The 14,945-nt window shown below is 38.8% G+C and overlaps 1 pseudogene; it reads left to right on the top strand.

The window, feature by feature from the left end:
- Positions 1-6,247: 6,247 nt before the first annotated feature.
- LOC140595634 (T-complex protein 1 subunit delta pseudogene) lies at positions 6,248-7,333 on the top strand (annotated as a pseudogene).
- Positions 7,334-14,945: the final 7,612 nt, after the last annotated feature.

Here is a 14,945-nt window from a genome sequence, read left to right as displayed (position 1 = left end):
TGACCAAAATACAATCAGTATATAGTGTTCTGTTCACCTATTTACAGTTACATGCCATCCTTTCATTGTACTTTTTTGTACATAGAAGTTTTTCTTTCTTCTTTCCTCTCTTCTTTCCTCTCCTCATGAGAGACACAAAGAGAGGCAGAGACCCAGGAAGAGGGAGAAGCAGACTCCATGCAGGGAGCCCAATGTGGAACTTGATCCCAGGTCTCCAGGGTCATGGCCTGGACTAAAGGTGGCACTAAACTGTTGAGCCACCTAGGCTGCCCCAGTTTTTCTTTCATTACAGTTTTGGGACTTGTTTTCTAACAAATGGACCAAAATATACACAGGACCTAGTGTATTTCTCTATTCTGTTCACCTCTTGCACTCTTATTTTTTTTCTTTGGTTTTGGCTCTTCTGATTTTTTTTTTTTTTTTAGTGTATATTTCTCGGGTTGTTGCCATTTTAGTATTTTGTTTCCTTGTCCATCTGTACTTCTCCAGGTAGAATGACAAGATGAAAAAAATTCACCTCAAACAGAAAAAGAGGCAGTACTAACTGCCAGAGACTTAATCAGTATGGACATAAGATGTTAGAACTAGAGTTCAGAATGACAACTGTAAAGATACTAGCAGGGCTTGAAAAAAGCATAGATGCTAGAGAATTCCTTTCTGGAGAAATAAAAACTAAAATCTAATCAAGTTGAAGTAAAGACTATTAACAAGGGATGCAATAAAAAATGGAGGCTCTAACTGCTAGGATAAATGAGGCAGAAGAGAGAATTAGTGATCCAGAAGACGAAATGATGGAGAATAAAGAAGCTGAGTAAAAGAGAACTACTGGATCACCAGGGGGAAAAAAACCAAGAGCTGAGTGATACCATAAAGTGAAACAATATTAGACTAATTGGGATCCCAGAAGAAGAGGAAAAAGAGGGGCAAAAGGTATATTGGAGCAAATTATAGCAGAGAACTGTCCTAATCTGGGGAAGAAAACAGACATCCAAGTCAAGGAGGCACGAAGAACCCCCCCCCCATCAATAAAAATAGGTCAACACCCTAAATATAACAGTGAAACTTACAAATCTTAGACAAAGAGAAAATCCTGTAGGTCTGTATGAAACCCACAAGGATTAGAAACATTAGACTGGCAGTCGACCTATCTACAGAGACCTGGCAGGCCAGAAAGGACTGGCATGATCTATTCAAGGTGTTAAATGAAAAAAAACATGCAGCCAAGTAAAGTTTATCCAGCTAGGATCTCGTTCAAAATAGAAGAGATAAAAAGCTTCCAGGATGAACAAAAACTAAAAGAATATGTGACCACCAAACCAGCCCTGCAAGAAATATTGAAAAGGATCCTTTAAGCAAAGAGCCCAAAAGAGACCAGGAAGGAACAGAGACAATATACAGAAACAGTGACTCTACAGTTAATAGAATGGCACTAAAGTCATATCATTCAATAGTTACTCTGATTGTAAATGGGCTAAATGCCCCAATCAAAAGACACAGGGTATCAGATTGGATAAAAAAAAAGCAAGACCCATTGATATGCTGTCTGCAAGAGACTCACTTTAGACCCTAAAACACCTCCAGATTTAAAGTGAGGGTGGAAAACCATTTATCATGCTAATGGACATCAAAAGAAAGCTGAGGTGGCAATCCTTATATCAGACAAATTAGATTTCAGAACAGAGATAACAAAGACTGTAATAAGAATACTATATCATAACTAAAGGGTCTAACAAGATCTAGCAATTGTAAATATGCCACTAACATGGGAGCAGCCAGTTAAATGTGCCAATTAATAACAAGCACATTAATAATACAATAATAGTAAGGGACTTTAACACTGCACTAACTGCCATGGATGGATTATCTAGAAGATCAATAAGGAAACAAGGGCTTTTAATCACACACTGGACCAAGATGGGCTTCACAATATATTCAGAACATTCCATCCTTTTAAAAAAGATTTTATTCATGAGAAGCAGAGAGAGGCAGAGACATAGGCAGAGGGAGAAGCAGGCTCCATGCAGGGAGCCTGATGTGGGACTCAATCCAGGGACTCTAGGATCGCGCCCTGAGCTGAAGGCAGATGCTCAACCACTGAGCCACCCAGGCAACCCAGAACATTCCATCCTAGAGCAACAGAATACACATTCTTCTTGAGTGCACATGGAACATTCTCTAGAATAGATCATATACTGGGTCACAAATCAGGTCACAACTAGTACCAAAAGAATGGGATTATTCCATGCATAATATTAGACCACAAGGCTTTGAAAATGGAACTCAATCACAAGAGGAAGTTTGGAAAGAACTCAAATACACGGAGGCTAAAGAGCATCCTACTAAAGAATGAATGGGTCAACCAGGAAATTAAAAAAAGAATTTTGAAAAGTCATGGAAACAAATGAAAATGAAGGCACAACTGTTCAAAACCTTTGGGATGCAGCAAAGGCAGTCCTAAGGAGGAATTATATAGTAATAAAAGCCCTTCTCAAGAAACAAAGTTCTCAAATGTACAACCTAACCTTACACCTAAAGGAGCTAGAGAAAGAATAGCAAAGAAAGCCAAAACCTAGCAGGAGAAGAGAAGTAATAAACATTAGAGCAGGAATCAATGAAAATAGAAACCAAAAGAACAATAGAACATATCAACAAGATGAAGAGCTTGTTCTTTGAAAGAATGAGTTTGACAAGCCCCTGGCCAGACTTGTCAAAAAGAGAAAAGATCCAAATAAAATCATGAAAGAGGAGAGATCACAACCAACACTGAAGAAACACAATTATAAGAACATATTATGAGCAACTATATGCCAACAAATTAGGCAATCTGAAAGAAATGGATGCATTCCTACAGATGCATAAATTACCAAAACTGAAACAGGAAGAAATAGAAAATCAGAGCAGACCCATAACCAGCAATGAAATTGAAGCAAAAACCTCCCAACAAAAAAGAGTCCAGGGCTGGATGGCTTCCAAGGGAATTCTACCAAACATTCAAAGAATAATATTGATTCTTCTGAAGCTATTTCAAAAAATAGAAATGGGAGGGAAACTTCCAAACTCATTTTTTAAGGCCAGCATTACCTTGATCCCAAAACCAGACAAAGACCCCACCAAAAAGAATTACAGACCAATATCCCTGATGAACATGGATGCAAAAATTCTCATCATGATACTAGCCTAATATGATCCAACAGTACATTAAAAGATTATTCACCACAACCAAGTGGGATTTGTTCCTGGGCTTTGAGGGTGGTTCAACATCCACAAATCAATCAATGTGATACACTACTTTAAATAAAAGAAAGGACAGGAACCATACAATCTTCTCAAAGATGCAGAAAAAGCATTTGACAAAGTACAGCATCCTTTCTTGATTAAAACTTGTCACAGTGTAGAGATAGAGGAAACATAGATCGGTGTCATAAAAGTCATCTATGAAAAGCCCATGGTGAATATCATTCTCAATGGGGAAAAACTGAGGGCTTTTCCCTAAGGTTGGGGACATGGCAGGGATGTCCACTCTCACCACTGCTGTTCCACTTAGTACTAGAAGTCCTAGCCTCTGCAATCAGGCAACAAAAAGAAATGAAAGGCATCTAAATCAGCAAAGAAGTCAAATTCTCACTCTTTACAGATGACATGATACTCTGTATGGAAAACCCACTACTCAGCCCTAAAATTGCTAGAACTCCTACATGAATCCAGCAAAGTGGCAGAATGTAAAATCAATGCACAGAAATCAGTTGCATTTTTATGCACTAACAATGAGAAGAAAGAAATTAAGGAGTCAATCCCATTTATAATTGTGCCCCAAACCATAAGATGATACCTAGGAATATACCAAGGAGGCAAAGAATCTGTACTCAGAAAACTCTCTAGTTTTCTGACAGTCATGACAGTCATGAAAAGAAATTGAAGAAGACACAAAGAAATAGAAAACTTTCCATGCTCATGAGTCAGAAGAACAAATATTATTAAAAATATCTATGCTACTAGTGCAGCCTATACATTCAATGGAATCCCTATCAAAATACCATCAACTGGAACTGGAGGGTATGATGCTGAGTGAAATAAGTCAATTGGAGAAGGACATCCATTATACGGATGGTCTTACATCCATTTGGGGAATATAAAAAATAGTGAAAAGGAATAAAGGGGAAAGGAGAGAAAATGAGTGGAAAATATCAGAGAGGGAGACAGAACATGAGGGACTCCTAACTCTGGGAAACGAACAAGGGGTAGTGGAAAGGGAGGTGGGTGGGGGGTTGGGGTGACTGACAGGCACTGAGGGGGGCACTTGATGGGATGAGCACTGGGTGATATGCTATATGTAAGCAAATTGAACTCCAATAAAATTTTTTTAAATGCCATCTTATTTTACAGAGTTGGAACAAATAATCCTAAAATTTGTATGGAATCAGAAAAGACTCCCAATAGCCAAAGGATTGTTGAAAGGTGGCATCACAATTCTGGACTTCAAGTTCTATTACAAAGCTGTAATCCTCAAAACAGTATGGTACTGGCACAAAACCAGTCATATAGATCAATGGATAGAGAACCCAAAAATGGACCCTCAACTCTATGGTCAGCTACTCTTCAACAAAGCAGGAAAGAATATCCAATGGGAAAAAGTCTCTTCAATAAATGGTGTTGGGAAAATTGGACAGCCACATGCAGAAGAATGAAACTGGACCATTTCCTCGCACCATACACAAAAATAGACTCAAAATGGATGAAAGACCTACATGTGAGACAGGAATCCATCAAAATCCTAGAAGAGAACACATGCAGAAATCTCTTTGACCTCAGCCACAGCAACTTCATCATGATAAAAAGCTTTTGCACAGCAAAGGGAACAGTCAACAAAACCAAAAGGGAGAAGAATGGGAGAAGATATTTGCAAATGGCACATCAGATAAAAGGCTAGTATCTAAAATCTATATAGAACTTATCAAACTCAACACCCAAAGAACAAATAATCCAATCAAGAAATGGGCAGAAGTCATGAACAGACATTTCTCCAAAGAAGACATACAGATGGCCAGCAGACACATGAAAAAATGTTCACATCACTCAGCCTCAGGGAAATACAAATCAAAACCACAATGAGATACCAATTCACACTAGTCAGAATGGCTAAAATTAACAAGTCAGGAAATGACAAACGTTGGCAAGGATGCAGAGAAAGGGGAACCAGCCCTCTTACACTGTTAGTGGGAATGCAAGCTGGTGCAGCAACTCTGGAATACAGAATGGAGATTCCTTAAAAAGTTGAAAATAGAGCTACCCTATGACCCAGCAATTGCACTACTAGGTATTTACCCCAAAGATACAAATAGAGTGATCCGAAGGGACACCTGCACCCCAATGTTTATAGCAGCAATGTCCACAATAGCCAAACTATGGAAAGAACCCAGATGTCCATCAACAGATGAATGGATAAAGAAGATTTGGTATATATACACAATGGAATACTACTCAGCCATCAAAAAAATGAAATCTTGCCATTTACAACAAAGTAGAGGGAACTAGAGGGGATTATGCTAAGCAAAATAAGGCAGACAGAGAAAGAAAAATACCATATGATTTCATTCATATGTGGAATTTAAGAAACAAATGAACCTAGGGGAAGGGAAGGAAAAATCAAATTGATGTGATGATCACTGGGTGTATATACAACTGATAAATCACTAAATTCTACCTCTGAAACTAAAACAGCAGGGGGCATGGGCACCTGGGTGGCTCAGTCAGTTAAGCACCCAAGCACCCAACTCTTGGTTTTAACCCAGGTCATGATCTCAGGGTCATGAGATCAAGCTCCTCGTTGTGTTCTGTGCTGTGTGTGGAGCCTTCTTTAAAAAGTCTCTCTCTCTCTCCCTCTCTCTCTCTCTCTCTCTCTCTCTCTCTTTTTCTTTCCCTCTTTCTTTCCCTCCCTTTTCCTCCTCCCTTCCTCCCTCCTCTCCCCCCACTTCTGTACCTTCCCCCACCCCCAACTTGTGTGTATATGTGCTCTCTCTGTAAAAAAAAAAAACAAAATACCTTTCTCCTAGGAAATTTATGCCCTGGTTTTAGACAGAAAAGAAGAGGGCAGAGAGCTCCTCCTGTACATGCTATTTTTCAGTTGCCTTAAGCTCAAGATAATATGCAAAAATTTCATATTTTGGAGTGAAATGTTCTAATCTACATGGTTAACAGTGCATGCCATTATTCTGCAGCCAATTGGAACCCACATCCATCTGTCCTTTCTGAGTTCACCCAAACTCTCCAGGCTTGCCATGTCCAAACAGTGGTGCTCTGGAATGGATGCTCCCCAGGGCTGCTAGCAGCTGCAGGAAAAGCACCTATGAGAACTGCAGAAGCCAACCCAAATCTACTTCAAGTTCTCCATGGTCAAAGCCATTGCCAATGCTATTAGAACAAGCCTAGGACAAAAAAAGATAAAAATAATTGACACAGGAAAGGTGATGTGACTATTACAAACGATGTCATCACTGTTCTGAAGCAAATGCAAGCATTATAACCCAGCAGCCAGAATGCTGGCAGAGCTGCCTAAGGCTCAAGATAAAGAAGTAGGAGGTGGTACCACACTGATGGTGATCATTGCTGGTTCTCTTAGATTCCTGTATGAAGCTTTTTTCAGAAAGGGATTCATCCATAATTTCCAAGTCATTCCAGAAGGATTTGGAAAAGGGTATTGAAACCTTAACTCGTCTTGACCCGTGGAACTGAGTGACAGAGAAACTGTTAAAAAATGCAACCACTTCACTGAACTAATTTTCTTCATGTTCAAGTCTGCTTTCCCCATTAAGTGGAAATGCAGTGAGGGAAGTGATGGACTTGGCTGCAACTACTGGTGTAGAGCTTAGAGATACCAAACTAGTTAAGAAACCTCAAGGGTATTATGCCAAGTAAAGTAAGTCATATGGAGAAAACCAAATAATTATGATGTCTCTCCCAGGTGGAATCTAAAAAAAAAAAAAAAATTTAAAAAACAACCTCATTGATAACCAGAATGGTAGTTGCCAGGGTCAGGGAATGGGTGAATAGTGTTTTTGTTTTGTTTTTTGTTTTGTTTTATTTTGTTCTGGTTTATTTTTATTTTTTATTATTCTTTTTAAGATTTATTTTTTTACTTGGGAGAGAGGGAATCTCAAGTAGATTCCCTGCTGAGCAGACTCCCTGCCAAGTGTGGAGCCCAGTGAGGGACTTGATTCCATGACCCTGAGATCATGACCTGAGCCAAAACCAAGGTCAGACATTCAACCAGTTGAGCCACCCAAGCACCCTAAGTTTATGTATTTAAGTAATCTCTACCCATGATATGAGGCTTGAATTTACAACCCTGAGATCAAGAATCTCATGTATAGTTATGTGTACAGTTTATGTACTTTATATAGCATATATATATATATATAATGAAATTTATATATAAATTTATATATAAAATGAAATTGAGTGAGACAAATGATGACTACAAATATAAAACAGCTGGTTGTCACCCAAAAGATGACCTAACCAGAGTTAAAAAGGCTAAGATTGGGCTTACTCAGTTTTCCTTATCTGCTCCCAAAACAGATAGGGATAATTACATAGTAATTTCCGATATGTCCAGATGGGCCCAATGCTAAGAAAGAAGAGAGCCTATATTCTAAATTTAGTGAAGCAAAATTTTTAAGCCGGATATAATGTTCTTATACAGAAGTTTATTCTTAAGAGATGCTGCTCTTAGTGATCTTGCATTACATTTCCTGAACAAAATGAAGATTATGGTGGCTAGAGATATTCAAAGAGAAGACACTGAAGTTCTCTGTAAGGTAACTGGAACCAACCCAGTTGTTCAATTTGACCAGTTCACTGGGGACATGTTGGATTTGGCTGAGCTAGCTGAGGGGATCAATTTAAGTGATTCTGGCAAACTGCTCAAAATCACTGGGAAAGAAGTTACAATTGTGCATGGTTCTAACAAATTGGTGATTGATGAAGAATTATTTGTTTTATGAAAAATGCTGTTGTATTTTGATAGGGATTACATTAAATCTGTAAGATGCATTGGATAATGACATTTTCACAGTATTTATTCTTCTAATCCATGAGCATAGAATATCTTTCCATATGTTTGTGTCATCTTCAATTTCTTTATCAGTGTTTTATAGTTTTCAGAGTACAGGTCCTTTACCTCCTTAGTTTAATTTATTCCTAGGTATTTTGGGTACAATTGTCTTAATTTTTCTTTACTACTACATTGTTAGCATATAGAAATGTAATTCATTTCTGTATATTGATTTTGTATCCTGCAACTTTACTGAATTGATTTATGAGTTCTTGTAGTTTTTTGGTGGAGTCTTTAAGGGTTTCTGTATATAGTATCATGTCATCTGTAAATAGAGTTATACTACTTCTTTACAATTTGGATACCTCTTATTTCTTATCTGATTGCTGTGGCTAGGACTTCCAGTTGTGGTAATAAAAGTGGTAAGAGTGGACATCTTTATCTTGTTCCTGAGCTTGGAGGAAAAGCTCTCAGTTTTTCATCATGGAGTATGATGTTAGCTGTGGGTTTTTCGTATAGGCCCTATATTATGTTATGTTTCCATAAACCTACTTTGTTGAGGGTTTTATTATGGATAGATATTGTACTTGGTCAAATATTTTCCTGCATGTATTGAAGTAATCATATGGTTTTGATCCTTGTTGATGTGAAATATTATGTTGATTGATTTGCCAATATTGAACCACCCTTGCATCCTAGGAATAAATTCCACTTAATCATGGTGAATGATTTTTTTTTTATGTATTGTTGGATTTGGTTTGCTAATATTTTGTTGAGGATTTTTACATCTATATTCATGAGGGATGTTGGCCTGTAGTTCTCTTTTTTTGTAGTGTCTTTATCTGGTTTTGGTGTCTGGGTGATACTAGCCTTGTAGAATTAATTTGGAAATTTTCCTTCCTCTTCTATCTTTTGGAATATTTTGAGAAGAATAGGTATTAACTCTTCTTAAAATGTTTTGTACAATTCATCTCTGAAGCTATCTGGTCCTGGACTTCTCTGTTCATTGAAAGTTTTTTTGATTAGTGATTCAGTTTCATTGCTGGTAATCTGTCTGCTTAAATTTTCTGTTTCTTCCTGATGCAGTTTTGGGAGTGTATATGTTTCCAGGAATTTGTCCATTTCTTCTAGGTTGTCCAATATGTTGGCATATAATTCCTCATAATATTCTTATAATATTTCTCCTTTTTCATTTCTGATTTTGACTGTGTACTCATTTCCCCCTCCTCCCTTTCTCCCTGTAGGAGTCTAGCCTTTTGTTGATCTTTTCAGAGCACCAGCTCCTGGTTTCATTGATCAGGTTCTCTCTTTTTTTTAAGTTTCTTTTTTTTTTTAAGAGTTTATTGGCTTATTCATGAGAGACACAGAGAGGGAAACAGAGACATAGGCAGAGAGAGAAGCAGGCTCACTGTGGGGACCCCAATGTGGGACTCAACCATTGAGCCACCCAGGTGTCCCTTTTTTAAAGTTTCTATTTCATTTATTTCTGCTCTAATCTTCTTTCCTTCTATTGGTTTTGGGTTTTGTTTGGGTTAGGTTGTTGATTTGAGATTTTTCTTCTTCAAGTAGGCCCGTGTTGTTATAAACTTCCTTCTTAGAATAGCTTTTGCTGCATCCTAAACATTTTGGGTTATTGTTTTTATTTTCATTTGTCTCTGTATATTTTATTTCTTTAATTTCTTGGTTGACCCATTCATTATTTAATAACATGTTGTCTGACAAAAATTTCCATATATTTGTGTTCTATATTTTTTTCTTGTGGTTGATTTTGAGTTTCACACCATTGTGCTTGGAAAAGATGAATGATACAACTTCATCTTTCTGAATTTGTTGAGACTTGTTTTGTGGCCTAACATGTGATGTACTGTGGTGAATGTTTTATGTGCACTCAAAAAGAATGTATATTCTGCTGTTTTAGGGTGGAATGTTTTGAATATATGTTAGATCCAACTGGTCCTTGTGTCATTAAAAGCTATTTCCTTGTTGATTTTGTTTAGATAATCTAACCATTGATGTAAATGGAGTGTTAAAGTGCCCTTCTATTATTGTGCTACTTCCAATTACTTCTGTCATGATGGTTAATAGCTGCTTTACGTATTTGGGTGCTTCCATGTTGCGTGCATAAATATTTACAATCGCTTTGTCTTCTTGTTGGATTATTTCCTTTATGATTATGTAGTGTCCTTATTTGTCTCTTGTTACAGTCTTTGTTTTAAAGCCTATTTGTCCAATATAAGTACTCCTACCCCAGGCTTCTTTTCCCCTCCATTTGCTTGATAAATGATTTTCCATCCTTTCACTTTTTTTTTTTAAGATTTATTTGTTTGAGAGAGAAAGAGAGAGAATGAGAGTGCGGGGGGTGAGACGGGAGGGAGAGAGAATACCAAGCAGACTGCTGATTGCAGAGCCTGACTCAGGGCTTGATCTCACAACCTTGAAATCATGACCTGAGCCACAAGCAAGAGTCAAACCCTCAACTGACTACACCACCAGGCACCACCCCCTTCACTTTTTTAAAAAGTTTTATTTATTAAGTAATCTCTACACTTAATGTGGGGCTCAAACTCATGACCCCAGGATCAAGAGTTGTGCACTCCTCCAACTGAGCCAGCCAGGCATTTCCATCAGTACTTTCAGTCTGATTATGACTTTAGGTCTGAAATTAGTCTTTTATAGACAGCATAGGTCTTGCTTTTTTTAATCCATTCTATCACCCTATGTCTTCTGAGAGTTTAGTCCATTTACATTTCAAGTAATTATTGATAGATGTGTACTTATTGCCATTTTGTTACTTGTTTATGATTATTTTTCTAGTTCTTCTCTGTTCCTTGTTCTCTTCTCTCATGGTTGACTGGATTTCTTTAGTGATATACTGGGATTCCTTTCTCTTTATTTTTTGCATATCTATTACCAGTTTTTGATTCATGGTTACCATTAGGTTGATATGTGTTATGCATATAATAGTCTACATTAAGTTGATAGTTATTTAAGTTTGAACCCATTCTAAAAGCACTAAATTTTTACTTTTCTCCCACACGTTTTTAGTATATGATGTGATACTTTATATCCTTTGATATTTTTGAAGCCCTTCACTGATTTTTATAAATATGCATTATTTTACTGCTTTTTGTACTTTGTACTTTTCTTTTATGCTCAAAGAGTGCCCTTTAACATTTCCTATAGGACTGCCCTAGTGGTGATGAATTCCTTCAACCTGTGTTTGGGAAACTTTTTATCTGTTCAACTATTCTGGGTGGTAGCCTTCCTGGGTAGAGTATTCTTAGTTGAATTTTTTTTTTCCTTTCAGCACTTTAAACATATCATGCCACTCTCTTCTGGCCTACAAAGTTTCTGCTGGAAAAACAGATGATAGCCCTATAGGTTTTTCTTGTATGTAACTGATTTTTCTCTTGCTGATCATAAAATTCTCTTTTAGCACTACTTTTTGCCATTTTACTTACTATGTGTCTTGGTGTGGACCTCCTTAGGTTGATTTTGCTGGGGACTCTGTGCCTCCTGTATCTGGATTTGTTTGCTTCCCCAGATTTGGGACATTTTCAGCTATTATTTCTTCAAAAATGTTTTCTACTCCCTTCACTCACTCTTCCTCTTGCAGGATCCCTATATTGGAAACCTGTTAGCCAGGTTTGTGCAGGTCTATGAGAAGATACCTGGAGCCATTTTGGAGAACTTGGGGATAAAAGGATGTTGGAGAGGGTAAGTGTGCAATAGAGTGCAGGGTTGGGGCACACATTAGCAAGCTAAGTGGAGAGGTTTGTGCTACACTGGTTCCCATGGCTGTCCATGCACCTAGGCTTGAGGGGCAGGGGAGTTAAACAGTGCCCACTCTCTCTTCTGTTCTTGGAGAAGTCTCCTAAAGATCTCTGCCCCTCCAGTGCATGCTCTGAGATTAGTAAATAAATCTTCTTCCCCTATACCCCAGCCATTTTTCAAACTGCTACTTTTATGCTATATCTCAGCAGGGTTGTTTGTTATGCTCTCTCTTTAAAGGTGGAGGCTCAGTTTCCTATCATCCTCCAGCTCTCCCAGAGCTGAGCCACTGATTTTTTAAGATTTTATTTATTTATTCATGAGAGACACAGACACAGTTTCCCTCTGAGACATAGGCAGAGAGAGAAGCAGTCTCCCAGCGGGAAGCCTGATGTAGGACCCGATCCCAGGACCCAGGGATCACGCCCTGAGCTGAAGGCAGACACTCAATCACTGAGCCACCCAGGTACCCCTGAGCCACTGATTTTTTTTTTAATAGTTAAGAGATTTTATTCTAGTAGCTATAATTACAGTGCTTGTTTGTCGGGATCCCTGGGTGGCGCAGCAGTTTAGCGCCTGCCTTCAGCCCAGGGCGCGATCCTAGAGACCCGGGATCAAATCCCACGTCGGGCTCTCAGTGCATGGAGCCTGCTTCTCCCTCTGCCTATGTCTCTGCCTCTCTCTCTCTCTGTGTGACTATCATAAATAAATAAAAATTTTAAAAAACCCTTCATTTAAAAAAAAAAAACAGTGCTTGTTTGTCAAAATGAAAACTGAAAACAAGTATACAAAACAGTTGATTACTAATCGTGTATTGAAAGCAGTAAGAGGTTCTACAACACCAAATAAACCAGTTCTGAGGACTTCCCCAAGATAAAGTTGAACAGCTCCAGCTTCTTCAGTGTTTATCAAAATACAAAAGTAAACAGTAGAGGTCGTCATTTTAATGGCACATCTGACCCTTGCAGGCTGAGGGAGTGAAAGCATGTGTAGACAGGGGCTCCCAGGGCTCCGGGGGCTGAGGTGCTGGGATGACTGGCCTGCACTCCTGCTCGTGAGACCCCAGGCAGCCCGGAGCAAGCCAGAGTGCCCACACTGCCCCCAGGGAGACCAGGGTCCCTCCGAGGGGTCTGTGAGCAGTGATGCAGCCCCCAGCCCATCTCCTGGGTGGCCGTGTAAGCACAAGTACAAGCACAAACGCTAGGGGATGCAGGATGACCTGAGACCAGAGCGATCACAAGGACCCTATCGTGACCATGCAGAATGGACCGTGAGCCACTGATTTTTAAAGTTCCAGATGTTAGGCCCCTCAGGTTTCAACGGCAAATTTATGGAGACTCATCTTCCCAGTGCAGGTCTCGCATGTCTGGGGTGCCAGATGTGGGGTCCGCTCCTTTCCCTTCTCTCCCTCCTTTCCACAGACCATCTCCTGGGTCACGTTGGTTCCTGGCTACATCTCCACCTTTCCCAACATGTTTCCATGTGACCTCTTAGCCCTGGTAGAACACTTAGCCCTTAGCCTTAGTGTTCTACCAGTCTTTGGGTCATTTGGGGGGCTATTTACACTGATGTCAGTCTTATTTAGGTATATCATGGGGCAAGATGAGCTTTGGATCCTCCTACTTCACCATCTTTCCCAGAAATCTGTTGTTTTCTATTAATGTTCTCCATTCTTCTTCTAGAAGCTGTTCCCTGCCCCCACACTCCCTTATAACTTTAAAGCCACCTTCCACTTTCTTAACACATTTCAGTCTTCCATACCAAATCCGGTTGCAACTCTGCTACCTAGAGTAACTAGTAAGATACTTGTCAGGGATATGTCCTTGTTGAAAAATCTTCCTGGGGTCCTCATGGCCTACCATGGAACCAGTCTAAACCCCCGAGAGGGCTTCCCCTCAATTCTCCCTAATATTCCTGCCTGTCTATCACGTTGTTCCATGGATTCATGTTATCTTTACTCGCACTAATTTTTGTTCATGCCATTTCCCTAACAACACCACCCTTCTCATCCACCATCATCACTAGTTAAAATATTTCAATACTCAATTTAAATTTTATCTCTTCAGTGAATTTGCAAGAAACCATTTTCCCTCTTGATTCTAAGCAATCTTTGTTCTCCATGGTTCACTTAAATTGCTGCTTTGTACTGTCATTATTTCTTAGTACTTTCATTCCTTACTCTCATCTCCATCAAATGGGCTGTAAATTACTAAAAGAAGCACAAATTCCTGATGACTACTACTCTCCCCAATTCATTATCAACACAAAGGCAAGCATTTAAAGTTTCAGAATACGGAGACTTAATTAGCTTTTTTTTTTTTTTTCAAATTGAAGTATAATGGACATAGGGTATTACATTACTTTCAGGTGTACAAAATGATTCTATATATGTATGTATTCCAAAAAGATTGTCACACAAAGCCTAGTCAACATCATCACCATACAGAGGTACAAAAAAAAAAAACTTTTTTTTTAATTTGAAGTTTTACTTTCCTAGCAGTTTTCAAATATGTAATACAGTACAGGCATAACTCGTTTTATGGTGCTTAACTTTATTGCATTTAATAGATGATGCGTCTCTTAAAAAATTGAACATTTGTGGTAGCCCTGCCTTGAGCAACTCCATCCACACCATTTTCCCAGCAGCATTTGCTCACTGATGTCTCTGTGTCACATTTTGGTAGTCCTCAAAGTATTTCAATCTTTTTCACTATTACTCTGTTTGTTTGGGTTGTCTGTGATCAGGGATTAGGACTCACGGGAAGGTCAAATGATGATTAACATTTTTTAGCAACAAAGTATTTTTTTTTTTAAAGATTTTATTTATTTATTCATGATAGTCACACAGAGAGAGAGAGAGAGAGAGAGGCAGAGACAGGCAGAGGGAGAAGCAGGCTCCATGCACCGGGAGCCCGACGTGGGATTCGATCCCGGGTCTCCAGGATCGCGCCCCGGGCCAAAGGCAGGCGCCAAACCGCTGCGCCACCCAGGGATCCCAACAAAGTATTTTTAATCAAGGTATATGCTATATTTTAGATCTAATACTGTTGGACACTTAATAGACTACAGTGCAAACATGACTTTTAATATGCAATGGAAAACAAATTTATTTGACTCACTTTAT

Source organism: Vulpes vulpes, chromosome 15, assembly GCF_048418805.1.
Source record: "Vulpes vulpes isolate BD-2025 chromosome 15, VulVul3, whole genome shotgun sequence".
NCBI classification, from domain to species: domain Eukaryota; kingdom Metazoa; phylum Chordata; class Mammalia; order Carnivora; family Canidae; genus Vulpes; species Vulpes vulpes.
The sequence above is the reverse complement of the archived record's forward strand: the minus strand, read 5'-3'. Positions and strand labels throughout refer to the sequence as shown.